This window comes from Festucalex cinctus, chromosome 4, assembly GCF_051991245.1.
Source record: "Festucalex cinctus isolate MCC-2025b chromosome 4, RoL_Fcin_1.0, whole genome shotgun sequence".
In the NCBI taxonomy this organism is placed as follows: domain Eukaryota; kingdom Metazoa; phylum Chordata; class Actinopteri; order Syngnathiformes; family Syngnathidae; genus Festucalex; species Festucalex cinctus.
This window is the reverse complement of record NC_135414.1, coordinates 13388618-13404678: the sequence shown is the minus strand read 5'-3', so window position 1 is coordinate 13404678 and position 16061 is coordinate 13388618. Positions and strand designations below refer to the sequence as shown.

Below are 16061 nucleotides of genomic sequence, written 5' to 3'. Positions count from 1 at the left end.
TCGAAATCCATCCAAACAACCATCCATTTCCGATATTGTATGTCATTATTTAATCAATAAATCATAACTTCAGGGACCGTATACATTGTAGCATATACAGTCTTGTTTATTTTGTTCCAAACATCCTTATTCACACTAGCATCGACTGTCGATTGTGAAATAGTTTCAATACGCTATCAAAAATATCTTTACTGCTAGAATATGAATAATGTATGTTTATTTTCATGGTTGTTCAGTATTTCAAGATTGTTTATTCTGCTTTAAGATCACAAAAAAATGGAACCTGCTGACTTACAGAGTACCACACCTGCTTTTCTAAAGCACAGGCTTTGCACAGTTCTTGGGATGGTTTGTTTTTCCACCAGTTCACTAACAAAACATACTTGGACACGATTGCAGCAACAATTGAGTAGATTGTTGGAATTATTCCTGAAGGCAACGGGAAACCAAAGTGGGAACTGTTGCACATAATACTGCATCTAGATCACAGTAACAGGGTAAGTGGTTTTTGCATGTGTTTATTTTGTTTTTGTTTTTTCCTGTATCCACAAAAGTAGCAAGGTTTTGACAATGAATTAGCTCAAGCAGTAGTAGTTCACATCACATTGTTATGGTCATGGCTTGGAATCCCAGATGCAAGTACCAGAAACAAGACTCGAACTAGAAAGAGTACATTTAAGGTAGAGGAAAAGAACATTGATCCACCATTGTTAATACTTATTGGTGGTTTCAAAAATGACCTCAGTCGAGCTCCCAAAACATCAAACAAAAGGTAAGAAACTATTGCAGATGTTTCGGTTTTGATGGGGTTCTAAACGTAATGTTCCGCACGTTAAGCACATTCCATTCAACAAAATGTGCCTCTTATGTGGTCGATGGCTTCACTAAAATTAGCGGAGCCATTAATATATTTTCTGTCACTGCTTCTTCCACAACTTCGTTTTGTGCTTACATTGTGCTCCCTCATTTTCCATCAGTGCTAATTAAAGCACAAAATCCTTATATAGGTTTGGCGGCCTCTACTTCTACTCTTGTTCAAAACAGTGAGCGCAATATGCTAGCATACAGGTAATTTAACGCCTGCTATTCAGAATATTGGTAAAGATCACAATCTTATTAAATCATGCACAACAGCATGTGGAATCTGTTAGAGCAGTGGTTCACAAACATTATTCAAAGTGCCACACAAAAAAATAATTTTATATACAGGCGCGTATAGGCCTAAATATTTATCAAAAACAACAATAGCATCAAAAATTTTCATTTATGAGAAAAAAAAGTGCATAGAACAAAGTTGTGTTAAGAGGGAAAAGCAACACCCCAAAATAAAAAATAAAAATACCTGAGACCAAATACTGAAAAAATACACAAAACATTTGCAGCAAGAGAAAAAAAAGTGAAAATAATATTTGTAATTTATGAGAAAAAAAAAAATCAAAATTGCAAAGGGGAAACCCCCCCACAAATATTTATAGGAATAAATTTACCCAAGTAATGATTAAATTCAAATGTGTTACACATAAAAGGTAAATACAAATTATAGTACCTAAATAAAAATTACAAAGCAACTTTAAAGAATAAGTGAAAATTTATTGAACTTAAAAGTTAAATACAACTGAGTTGTAATGGTCAGTGAATCATTTGTGTACCACTAGAGGGAGTCTACGAGCCACTGATGGCACTAGTACCAGCTTTGGCTGTGTTAGAGAAAACACGCAATAGATATTTGAACCTTTTTACATGTATTTTTCAGTTAAGCCAGCCTGTCTGGACTGAGCTCAATAACAAAATAACAATGGCTGTTTATGATATGATTTATTTATAATTAAAATGTATAGTTTTTGTGTTATATCAGTTGTTTGATGCTTTAGACAGATAGTCCACTTCAGGATATGACAACTCTTGTCTTACTACTCCCAACACGCCACTTACTGTTACCCATCAACTGGTCATGCAATACTGACTGCAAGACACAAGTTTCAAAACCTTTTAAAATGCCATATCATCTGTATGAATCATAATTAAGTCAAACTATTTCTGTGGCATCAAATGGAAGCAGCAGCAATGGAAAGCAGAAAAAAGCCAGTAGTCAGAAAATAAAGCACATAACTGAGCGATTACACAACAAACCGCAGGAGGGCACATGGGCCCAAATTGACTTTGGTGGGAGAGAGTTGTGTTTATGGCATCCTGTTTGAGTCTTTCGACAATACAGTACAATTGTGTAAAGTACATTAAGGTACGAGGAAGAAAGAAAAGAGAAATGCAGGATTGTTGAGACGCTCAGCATGCTTCTTGCTCTAACCTGTGATTAGCTTTTAGTTGAAGCAAGTCAGTCACAACCTTCATCAGAAAAACAGACTCACGCTACACTAAGATTGAACCTTAGTTTTAGAAAGTACATTATGGGGGACATTTTTTTAAATTTGATTCATGTATTACATCTTATACTGTAAAATAAGACCTTTTGTAAACGGCCAGAAGAACCAAATATAACTCCCATTCCAAAACATTCCAAACCATATTTCAGGCAAGTGTCTTCTCAGGGGTTACAATTAGTGGTTAGGATACAATGGAAGGATTCAGAGGGGTGTAACAAAGCATTCCGTGTTTCACCTACATTTTTTTTTTTTTTGCCTCATCCCCTGAATATGCAGTGTCTCTTTTCTTTTTTGTCACCATTGTCATGCTTTCGTTCTTTTTCTTTATTGGTGTCATGGAAAATATTAACCATCACAACATGGTGGTGGGTTTTTCATCTTCTAGCTGCAGCCTGCCAGAGGACGAAAACAAGTCCATCGTTGAGCTCCAGTTTGACAAGAACTCACTTTTGGCTGTCCAGACTATGATGTTGTTGTCACTGCGGTAATGAATGCAAGATGGGCAATAAAAGCCATTTTGTTTTTGCTGGCCAGAAAGATGCATACTGAGCATTTACAAGTTTGCCATATGTTTATCTACAAAGTAATTATATATCGCAAATCGCAATTTTAAGTACACAATCATGTTGTGGCTTTCGGTCAAGCACTTCTATAGTAGAAAAAAATGCATTTCTTTTTAAAACCAACCAATATTTTAAATAAGTTTTTAGCTGCTTATTTAGCAAAGGGGAGCCTCCAACAAGCCCAATTACATCACATGACAGTCAAAAAGACTAATGCATATTATTTTTAAAAATCACCAAAAGGAATAAATCTCTTGCCAACCGCGGTGTGAGTTTAAAAGTTGTGTCTACATGAGTTACTTAAATGTTTTCACCATTCTATCGTAGCAAAAACAAGGCAGCAGTCAAAAATAACTAGTTGGATGCTCTCCTGTATCGAGTTTGACACCAGAAGACAATTTTCACAGCCATCTGCTGAAAGGACCACTTTTCTCTGAGCTTTGTGCCAAGTTCACACAGGATGACTTTCAAATTTGAAAATGTATCACGAGAAACAAGTATATTTCGAAACAAAAACCTATTCTGTTGATGTTTACTTTATTGAAATTATCAACTGCCAAAGTTGGACTTTCACCTTTAAAAAAAAACAAAAAAACAACAACAACAACTTTATTCAGTCATTTATTTAGTTAATAGAAGTACAGTATACACATTCAAAAGGTAGCCCAAATGTGACAGATACTTGATAAATCCCACACTTGGAAGTGTTCCAATTGTTCTATTTCTCATCATTTCAATGCTAATATGCCATAAGATTAGATCGACTCTATCAAGTCACACGTTTGATTGATTTTTCATTGAAATGTGTTACTGAAATATTCCCCAGCCAACGGAAAGAGTGAGACACTTGATCCATTTTCAAAGCATATGACTTCAGTGTGAGTTTTATAAGCACAATTAAAAGCATGAAATCACCCTTAAAGTACAATTAGCTGGAAAAAAAGAAGGCTCACAAAACATTTTACTGGAAAATAGAAGGCTAACAGTTTTGGTGATAAAACTACAAACTGGAATGAATGATTGTCATCTGTATGGTTTTGACTGTAAACTGTTCCCCACCTCCATGAACCATCAAAGGCTGCCACATTAACAGTGCATGCTCGTCCTTCCAATGAGCGGCCGAGGTGCTGTTTATTTTCCAGCCTGTCTTTGTTTTGTAATTTTAAGCACTGCGTCTGTCAGCCCTAGTGTAATTATATGGAGACAGAGACACAGGAAGGCGGGTGGGCGCCTTTGCTTGAGACAGCCTTCTTCTCTTTCAGCCATGACCAGTATACTGCCTGGAGCTGCTGGCCTTTTGAAGAACAGCCAAGACACTCCTCAAGTCCTTTTTAACCCATTTGCAAGGCCAAAAAGATCTTTTGCACACTGTACCTATGGTTGTTTCAGAGCTGGATTAGGTCTGCCATGTGTCAAAAAAAAAAATACTTAAACCTTACATGGCATTCCTCAGGGAACAAATCTCTCGACTGGAACTTTTCCCTTTCTTGATTTTACACAGCATAGAGGTAAAAATAATATGTACTATATAATACCAATTAAAAGCAAAATAATAAAAAAAAAAATAAAAATAAATAAATAAATAAATAAATAAATAAATAAATAAATAAATAAATAAATAAATAAATAAATAAAAGTATGTCCCTCTTAATTCATTCAAACCCAACGTTTTTTAATACTTTGTTCTTCACTCCCAAAAACGTATTTACACGTTTTTTTGTTTTATATATATATATATATATAAGATCATAGAGTGTAGAGCAAGGCTTTTATGCCGCTTTTGACATGAAGAAGTGGCTTATATCAATCGTAGTTATTACAAAAAACGGCCAGCAGGTGGCAGCAGAGTGTAAGAGATCAGCCAGGGTCATGTTGCAACAAGCTCTTTTTGTCAGTGTTTTCACCAGGAATGTGAATATTGATTAAACTTGGCTATATTCTAATTCTAATTGCTGCAAAACTTGAACAGATACATGAAAGAAGAGACTCTAATTTTCTTTTGGTAGGTTCCATGTTTTTTTTTTTTTTAGCAATTGAACACAATATTCGGTGGGCCTTGCAAAATCAGCCAAAACCCGGGAGCCAGGAGCAAATTCCTTCAGTGAAATGGCTGAGAGTGAATGAGTTAAACTAATTTATTGAGGATATAATTGTATTCGATACAGTGTTAACTACAAATTTCAGTCAAATATAAAGAAAGAAAAATTTGGTTTTATTAAGTCCCAAAGTACAATGGATCATTGTAAAGTTACAGGGGTGTGCTATTCCTCTGAGTGTCGGGACAACAAACGATCTACAACAGGGGTGTACAAACAGTCACTTTCCGAACGTGAACGCACTAAAATCAATCAATCAAGCAAGCAAAGCGATGATATACTATAGTTATTTTAGGTGGGTTATTTTGATTTGATTTGATTTATAACACCTGTTAAAGGAGAAGTCAACTAAAAAAAAAAACTCGTTACAATAATTGTATAATTTATTTATGTCAGGCACAGTAAATATTTATAAACATTTCAGTATGTATGCTAGAATTGGCTAGAAGGCTATTTTTCATATACAGTCTTGATAATATTTGACATATAGAATATGTTCTATGTGAAGGGTTGGGAGGGTTACTTTAAAGTGTTAGTCAGTCAATTTCTTGACAATAATGTTATATGTGACCTCACTAGTCTAAACATGAAATTCTGATTAATATTACATTTGTGGAATATGAGTTAGGAAGCAAAATCCAGCCGTTCTTAAGCATCATAGGGAGCGGTCATTTTGCCACTTGCTGTCGACTGAAGATGGCATCACAGTTGCTCAGGCAACGACCAATCACAAGTCACCTGATTTCTGAAGCTGCGCTGTGATTGGTTGTTACCTGAGACCTGAGCAACATTGAAAACGCTGCAAAATGGCCGCCCCTGAGATGGATAAAAACGGCTGGATTTTGCTTCATAACTCATATTCCACAAATGTAATATTAATCACATGTTTAGACTAGTGAGGCTGCATTAAAAAAAATAAAAAATAAAAATGAGGAGGAGGAGGGGGGGGGGAGGGGGGGTTAACTTCTCCTTTAAATGTATTTCGCCACAGTTACTATAGTTACCTGTCTAAAAAAAATAAAAAATTAATAACGTGGTCCTTCCATGTCTCCCACAACCACCACAGGTGTTTCAAACGATCAGGTAATCAGCAAGCTCTGCATGAATGAAGCCTGATAATAACACATTTGCTCTTGCCAAAGACAGACAATCTCGTCACTGTATGTTTGACAACATCAAGCTAAGGAGGAGGGTCTTATCAAACAGACGTGCGTGACATGTAACAGAGGTCATGCCAAGGAGAGGAGATGCTGCAGGCTGACTGATGACTATCCAATGACTGTAAGAAGAGAGTGTGGCTTATGTCAAAACATAAATAGGAAATCAGTGGTTTGTTTGTGAAAAGAAACGGGTGTTGACAGACATGCGCATGGGAAATAACAGCTAAGAAACAGCTCCCATGTTGTACAGCAGTTGCACATCGCTTTGAACTGCAACCATAACAACAATTAAAACCGCACGCAGTGATGACTGAGCGCTCGTACCCCCTTGATCATCAAACTTTCATAACATGCTCCACCCACATGAGATGCCATCTCCCATTGTCTAGGATAGTTCCTGGTTCTCATTTGGGAAAATTCTATTGTTGAAGTTTGTCTGTGGAATTCACTTCAGACCAAAATAGGCAAATTCTTCTCCATTTTCAGGCATACGTTCACGGGCACTGCTCAGCGACTTTTGGGGAGTCGTCATGTCTTTGTAAATTCGCTCTCAGTCAACATTAGAATCTATTTTTGTATTTAAAAAACAAAAACATCCAAATGATAAAAGATGAGGTACTTACAACGTACAAGACAAATTGGCAAGACTTGAACTGAAAACAAATGAATGTAATTCATCTTACAATAAGCCCAGACCTCAAAATCAAGTAAAAAAACCAACCCCGATTTGTTATTGTTGACAGATGAAAGGTTGCCTTTGCAGACTTGCATTCAGCAGGAAATGCAACTAAAGGATGGACGATTTTTCTTCTTGGGGAGGTTGAAATGTTTTCCATATTGTGGGACTCTAAATGGATGCAGGAAATGCTGTCACTCCGCTCTGCTTTCCAAACTTCCAGAATGAGGTTTTGGCTGCGGCAGATGCCAGTGCAGTAAATTCCAGCGCAGCACCGACCCGGCTCAGGTTTCCTACTGTTGGTAGAGAGACTTGAGCAGTCTCCACCCTCGCTTGGTTCTCCAGATGAAATGAGATGATTCGATTCGGTTTGGGTCATACTTACTGAATAATCTGCATGTTGCTTTGGTGACCTGTAGACACCGTTTGAGTGTTCAAATGTTTTTCCATGAGTTACCATTTCTGCTGCCTTCCAAAACACAATTCGTATACAATCAGAGAAGGACCAGAGATGAAGCCTTTTGGACCAACAAGCTCAGTAGCTAATTATTTCCATGAGAAAAGGCCAAGCCAATTTAAAATGTGACACTTACAGTGCCTCCTTTATCACTTTTCATTTCTTTATTTCACTCGTTCTTCCACACAGATGTTGTTCCATATTTCAAATGGATGTATGATTTGGATATTTGACTCCAGTTTTTATTTTGTGCTATATACAGGAGTTTCAAAGGAGAAAATTATGTTTTGAAAAGGAAATTGATCCACTGTCACCAGCCACGTTCAACATAATCAGTGACATACAGTACAAAAAATAAACACATTGTTTAATTACTATCAGCACAGAGCATGTGTATCTATGCAAAGGAAGACATTTTGATGCAAATCTTATTATAGATTTCGTTAGATGTGAGATCGTAGCTGTTATGTTCCCACGTCTTGAAATGGACTCATGGAATGTTTTTGTATAAATCTGTCAGCCAAGCAGAGGTGAGAAATGCTACGTCTGCCTGTCAATGCTAACGTTGCAGGTACTAGTCTGGGCCCTGAAGGCAACTTTATAACTGATGATCAGAAAATTACTGTAGTCAACGCATGCCTTGCAGATCTGCTGTAATTTACATTCTCAATTTACGAAGTGGAATAGGGTGAATTCAGTTTCAAACTACTTGTTTTTTCAAAATGGTAAAACGGGAAAGTGAAATGTTATATTGAGGAGTTTAAAGGATTCTTAAAATAATTGTGCAATTTAATGAAATATTTTTTTTTTAATGCACTGTAGGCTACATGGCAGCCCAAGTATATAAGTATGGAATGGGAATAATATACAGTTCATCTTTTGAAATGAATGTCATTGTGTTGCATTCTGAGGCATGACATGTCAAACCACTTTAAAATATTGAGGGATTTTACATCTTATCATGTTGAATTTCCATCCATCCATCCATTTTCTTGACCACTTATTCCTCACAAGGGCATGCTGAATTTAAAAAGAAAAAAATGTGGGATGCTCTCATTTAAATGACACCTTTCCATAATTGTCCATATTTCAATGGGAAAAGTTGCGATGACGGATTTATTGATCAAGTCGACACGTAATCAACTTTTCACTGGTGGATTACTGCTGCCCTCTATTGACAAAAGTAACCACTTGTGTTTCAACAGCTCTTATACAAATGAATGGAAGGCTCTATGTTTTGCAGAAACATTAGTTAGTTAAAAATGATCAACTATCATGCAGCAAATTCAACCTGACAGGCTTACTACTAGGGCAAACATATGTTTTAGAGACATCACAATAGTCAGTTACATACAGTAATGATTATAAACGATGAGAAATGAAATAACCAAATGTACCGAGAATGGAAAAAGTGTCTGTATTCTTTGTCATTCATTAGACACAAGAATTAATAAGTAATATAAATAAGTAATTTAGAAAAAAAAGTTTAAGAGAATTAAATATACATATCATTCAAGGATAAGAATACTTCTCACCACGACTATAAATACACTTGACTATTTAAAAAAAAAAAAAAAAAAAAAAAAAAAAAAGCACACCTCGCCATAACATAGAGTCATAGACCTTATCATTGTTTATGCTCATTATTTTTCTTCTTTATGATAATATGCGCAGATTGACAATGAGAGCGCCACGGCCACCCACTGTAGTGGGTGCGCATTGTATTCTAGTACAACACATACCCACACACGTTCGCTGGGGTCACCCCCCGACATTGCACCACACCTGAGAAGGGCTGCTGTAAAAGCACATGTGCACATCTGTCACATAATTATGACGCATGATCTCCCACTGACCATATAGAATACGGTTCTGTCATCCATACTATAAAGATCTTTTCATGTACAGCAACTTTAATCCCACCGTCCACCTCGTCCTCTACTTATATCTTCTTCTTTTTTTAAACTCACATTTTGTGACGGGAAAAAAGAATGTAACATATATGGCCCATGATTTGATAAGGTAGATGTTCAGAATATAGTCTCACTCACATATTACATATTTCTAATATCTCAGAAAAACAACAACAACATTGAATTGAATGGTGTGACGAGAGCTTGGAAGAATGATCTGACAACAAGTGCACCAATACAATCATCTCTTATGCATAATATATCGCACTTTGAGTAGTTTTGTATTGGGTGTGCAAAGCATGCATGCAGTCATTTAATATGTAAGTAACGTCCAGTATTGCGTTTTCATCATTTCTGATTGCAAGTTAAGTTGAATATTGATTTAATTGTATTAATAATTGTATTAAAGTGCCTACAAATGACGGGCAGCTTCATGAACGCTAACATGACGTAAATGCATGTATTGCTTGCAGTATAACACTTTTTCCACTAGAGGGTAGTGTAGTGCACGTTTTCATTGGAACGCAAACGCCCTTCTATAATAAACTCACGAGGCATGTTAGGCCTGGTGGAACACTATAGCACCGTAAATTACTATATTATTAAGATTCTATACTACTACTACTACTACTACTACTATATTATAATACTATTCTGATTTGTTAATGTACAGTAATATTTAGACTATATTTGAAAATAACCATTTTGATATTTTTCTAATGGTGAAATTGAGTCTCTCATGACTTTATATGTAAGAAAATAATAATAATAATAATAATAATAATAATAATAATAATGATAATAATAATAATAATAATAATAATAATAATAATAATAATAATAATAATAATAATAATAATAATAATATGAAATAGAGAATTTCATGTTTTTAAAAGAACCAGTTAAGTAAAGATAACCAGGAAAATAAATATATAAAAGTAAAAAGTTCAAATGTTGACATCAGTGACATTGATCCAGTATTGATAATGTGGACATCCTAATACTGTAACCATATTTTGTCTCACCTAATTGCTAAATAAGATTAAAGTACATTTAGCTAGGTATATACTAATGCAATACAGTGCCATTGTACGCCACTGGAAACCAGACCTAATGACGACAGTCGAAATAATAAACATGTTGATAAATGAATGCCACTCTTTTAGTCAAAATGAGCGTGACCATGTAATGAATGACCTGTGACAGCCTGGCAAGATTAATTAAGTTTGTATTTGCTTTGATTTTGTCTGCTGCAAAGATGCTGACGGCATGAAACACGACTTGTTTGTTTGTGCTCTGCCATCTATTGAATTGTCAGCCAGGCTCGATCATACACATCTGCACATGATTATTGCAAAATGCTGCGATGCTCATCGGATTTGGAAATCCCAAGTGAGTCATCACCTCCCCATTGGACTTAATGCTGCAATAGAGCATGTGCATGTGTCAAATGATATAAAATGATGTCTCACATGAGACCCAGACCTCCATGAAGCTTCCCTTTACATCCCCAACTGGGTGACTTCAACTCAATATCCTGTCTGCTATCAGTGAGATTAGGCAGGCATGCTAACCAGCAGGAAATTTGCTCTCACAGGTGACTCATGAGTTAAGTCATTGCGGGGGTGTCCCAACGCTCAAGAGAGGATAAGCTGCGAGTTCAGAGTAAGTCACAGTCGGGAAAAGAGGTTATCTCAATCAAGTGTTGTTGTTTCACGTGAGTCACCACTCAAAGTGAAGCGTGGTGACTTACCTGCGCGATGACTCACGTTTGTGCTTGGTCCACCCAAATCAGCAGAGTCACACAGACAGAGCCCACAGGCAAACAGCGTTATGACTCGGCTGCTGTGTTGTGTTACTACACAACAACACTGTGACCTGAATTGAATCCCTCTGATAGTTTGGTTTGTCAGCACTTCTTAAACAAAAGGAAAATAGATCAACTTTTGTGCTAAAACACCTCTCATTCCAGCACACCTTTTCAGTGAGAATTATGAGCATATTTGAGTGAAAGATGAAACCATCCATCCAATTTATTTTAAATGTGCTATAACACAGCTGAGGTCAGGAGTCAGCGTTTTCCCAGAATTCTCAAGCAAACTGCTCCAAACATTTGGAAATGAGTGCCCAAAAAATAACCCTAAAGAGTTCAACAGATGTCCAACCAGAGATGTCTAAAGTAGGCTGTAGTCGCTTTAAATCAATATTGCAAGTGTGGACAAAAGACTGAAGTTGTGTCCTTAGGCAAAAACTATGCCACAATACCAATATAATTAAAAAAAAAAGAAGTACATTTTAAAAAGCGGGTAAGCAAGCTTCCCTGTCCAAAGAACCATTTTAAGCTAAATAAATAACATAAAATCTGTCTAAAGCCGCAAAACATTTGAACATTGTGATGAAGGAAGGAAACGTGTTAGCCTAATGAACTGAGGGCTGATTAGAGCTGCATCATAAGTCAAAAAATGTGAGCATCCAACACATACACACTTGTTTTCGCCTACCTTTCGTCTTCCGGTTTGGGATTATTATTATTATCCATCCATCCATTTTCTTGACCGCTTATTCCTCACAAGGGTCGCGGGGGGTGCTGGCGCCTATCTCAGCTGGCTCTGGGCAGTAGGTGGGGGACACCCTGGACTGGGTGCCAGCCAATCGCAGGGCACACAGAGACGAACAACCATCCACACTCACACGCACACCTCGGGACAATTTGAAGCGCCCAATTAACCTGCCATGCATGTCTTTACATTTTTAGACTTCTCTGACTTTCTGTTAAATGTCTTACACTTTTGGCAATTTTATGGACATATGGTAATTTTCTGCCACTCCTTCCCTTTTTCTGACATTTTATGGCTTTTTTTTTTTTTTTTTTTACATATTTTTACACATTTTTCTCCCTTTTGCTATCAAATTCCTAACATTTGTGTCAATTGGCAATTTTTGGACATTTTATGATAATTTTGGTGAATTCTTCATTTATTTTGGGACATTTTATAGCTACTATTTAAATGTTTTCTTCTCTGCCTTATTTAAACTCAATTCTCTGACTTTTTTAGCAGTTATATTTTTCTCCCTTTTGCTATCAATTTTCTGACATTTTTGGCAATTTTGCGGACATTTTATAGTAATTTTGGGGATTTCTCTTTTTTGTTTTTGATCATTTTATGCTTATTTTTTGAACGTTTCCTTTTCTGTCTCCCCCCCCCCCCCCGCCCCCCCCCCCCCCAATACTCTGACATTTTTGGACATTTCATAGACATTTTATGAGAATTTTCTACTTTTCCTCTTGATTTTTTGACATTTTACGGCCACGGCGCCACGCACCTAAACGGGTCATCGCCAATATTTCAGAAACTGGAATTCTGAACCCGAATATTGACTGCATGTAAACGTAGTCACTGAGAGGGAACCATATCTGCCTTCCTGTTATTCATAGCATGCAGTTGTGCAACAAGTTTCACAAGACTTAAGTTGTCACAGATGAACTGAGAATTGCTTCATAAATAGTTGCATTTAATAGCATTTTTAGGTTCACAGAAACAGCTCCTAGGATGAGTAATGAGCATCACCTTAGCCAACTTTACATCATCCTTCTGCGGAGGTCTGCTTGAAAAGAAAAAAACAACAACAACTTTGCATGCCTCGACCTACTTCAGGACTCTTCAATTCAGTTTCTTCTTCCACAGCGTGAAAGACGACTGCGCCTCTCACACATTGCATATAAAGGGAATTGAGAGGAGATGCTTCGATGGGTTGTACACTTCTGCTAAAATACCAACACTCGGTCTAGCCCGCCTACCTTCAGAGTTAGATCGTGACCCTTGCTAGTCTTACATTGGGCACAAAAACAGAGCAATGTGTGTATTGGGGTTTTCATATGCGTGTGTGCATGTGTGTGTTTAAACAGTACATACAAAAATCACGCTGTCTCAGGTACATGTTCGTTTCTTGTTTAATGGCAGGTGATGTATTCCTGCAAAAGAACAAATCTTCATGTTGGAGCAAAGGCAGCCCATTAAAACACCTTTATACAACATTCTTGCCTTGAGTTGGATACTCATAAAAATACCTGAGAAACTCTCACCTGTATCGGACAGGTATTGCTCAAACTCAAAGAGGTAAATCTTGTATTTAAACACAAGGACAGAACTTAAAATTAAATGGGTATGATATTCCAAACTAAAGGAGATGGAAATGTATAGAGCGAAATGTGCCAAAATACCTGTTGAAAGGTGCACAAGTCTCTAACCACATTCCAGGTACAGTACTTGAAAACAATGCAGTAAAGAGAAACTCTACAAAATGGCTGAATCTAGGTTGTTTATGTAGTTTAGTGCTTCTGATAAGGCTTTGCTGGCCCTGAGTGTCCACCATTTGCATTGGCTCCCTGCTAATTTAATCATCCAGTACAACATTTTAACAGTCATTCACAGAGACATCAATGGTCTGGCTGCTTCATTAATTCTTGAATCCAAAATCCGTATACCTTTTACTTACCATTCCTCACACAAGATTGACTTGACTCATTGAGACATTTTCAGTAGCAAAAAAACATTTTGTCAGAATTAATTTGATAACTTCATTAGTCTTCATATACAATGAATCCCTTTAAAAACACATTTTTCCACTTGCTGTTGACTGAAGATGACATCACCTGTGCTGAAGAAGTAGGTAACGACCAATCAAGGCTAACCTGTTTTCTGGGTTCGGTAAGCAAACTGAGAATTAGTTTTTAAAGGTATTATTCATGGCAAATAATGAAGTTATCACATTAATTATAGACTAAAAAAAATATCTTCTTATGGTTGCAAATGACTCAATGAGTCAAGTATCCCTTTAACAAAAGGGAGAACTGGAAATTCATGTAAAAATTCTGAGTTCTAAAATGCAGTTAAAAACATTTGTTATGGTCGGCATTCCAGTAAGTTATTTTCAGTTGTTTTTCTTGTATGTTTGTGATTTTGTATGTTAACTATGAGAAATAAGTTTTGAGTCCTCTCTGTGTGAAGTTATACATTGAAACTTTACTCCTATGTGTACTGTAAATGGTCCCTATACAATTCAGAAAATTTACTCTTTTTAACCATTTGAATCAAAGCTGAAAGTATAGATTTAGTATATTAATTAGCTAAATTTGGGACCATGTGATTTTTTTAAACCCGCCTGCTCCTCTGGGACACCAGCTGACATCACACACCACCCTCCAGCCCTCCCCACAGACACACACGCACATACTCACAAACTCAGGACCAGGCCCCCTGAGGTCACATCCAGCACAATGTCATTATCATCCATGGGATTCTATGTGGTCACTGCTGACAAGGCTTTTGTGATCAGTAATTCTTCTCATAGGGACCCCAGAACCCCCCCTCCCCCTCAATACCCCTTCCACCCACCAGCACCCCTCCCCTCCTGTCTACTGCGGCCCATCTGTAATCCCATCCCCCATCCCACATCCCCATATCTGCCCCTGTCTCGACCCATACTCCAAACCAAACCAGCTGTCTTGGCCACTCGTGAACCGCGGGGGCGTAAACAGTCGCCACGAGGACCGGAGGGGCCTCGCGTGACACATGGCAGCACGTTCCTGTAAGCTGCCATCCCATCATGATGTTTTACAGCTGCAACGGTGATGCTGGACCCACAAAAGGATAGCTGCAAGTGGTAATCAGGTGACACATTACCACACGTAATGATTTCCAAATATATACTTTAACATTCCAAGTCCCTATTTTTAACTTGACTATACTGTAAACAGCTAAATGAAGGACAATAAGCCTTTAGCAGTCCTAATAATACACGTACTGTACCTGTGGCTGAGTAACCAAAATAGATAAAAGCAAAGAGTTTGCCGGGCTGAGCTGAGATCCAGTTGTATTTTTAGCACAAATGACACACTGTGCTCACAGAGGGGAGCCCCTGGGGGGGAGGTCAATGTGGCTGTACACACATACCAAAAATGTTACCCACAGGTCGATGTAACTATTTTTGTATGACTGTGAACTGTCAGTGGGGGCTCTGATTAAAGGCTTGCTTTACTCTGATGCACGATACCCTTTTGACTGCAAAGTACATCAGAGAAAGAGGAAGTGGTTGCACATTTGGCTTGCCATTTCACATCACAATGTGGCTTGACTGTTCACTTTTCAAATAAAGCATCCCTTTTTCCGAATTGTAGCAGCTACATATATGGATAAAATGTATATTTACAGGTCGTTTCTTTTTTTAATGTCAATGCATATCACACAACTGTGCTGCAAATTTGGTAATGAAAAGCCAGCAAGTGCACCACCCAATGTCTGTGTGCATTCTAAGCTTCTTACAGCCTGTTCTTGAACGCAATAAAAGTCTTCCTTCCTTTTGAAGCTGAACAACAAAGGCAGTTTAACACCCTAAACCCACTATCACTTTCACCGTGCTGTGGTTCAACTGTGCTGCACTTGTATTGTACATCTGGTGCCTGCATGGGCAGCATGAGTGAGAGCACATATGAGCCATGCTGCACATCCATCTTCCATCTTGTCGAGTGGGTATTTTCTACTCATACCAGTAACAAGCTGAGACAAGTGGGTGGCATAGCTTGTCGACGTGAGCAAAGTTCCGTTTTATCACATTTTACAGAAGCTCCTCACAAACAATCCAGTTGTATAATTTTGAGCCTGCAGTATGTGCTTGGTTGATACTAGTTAGTAGTTACAAAAATAATGCAATAGAATGGTAGAAAACACAAACAGCCCGTGTACACAGTAAATTTCATATAGTAAATTTTACTCTAAAAAGACTATATTTGGGCCCACTCTAAACAAAGTAAACTT

At 37.4% G+C, this 16061-nt stretch overlaps 1 protein-coding gene across 1 annotated transcript in view; it reads right to left on the bottom strand.

The window, feature by feature from the left end:
* The window catches only part of LOC144017443 (retinaldehyde-binding protein 1-like), a 179125-nt gene that overhangs the window by 59035 nt on the left and 104029 nt on the right, over nucleotides 1-16061 (bottom strand). The gene's annotated exons all lie outside the window — the stretch shown is intronic.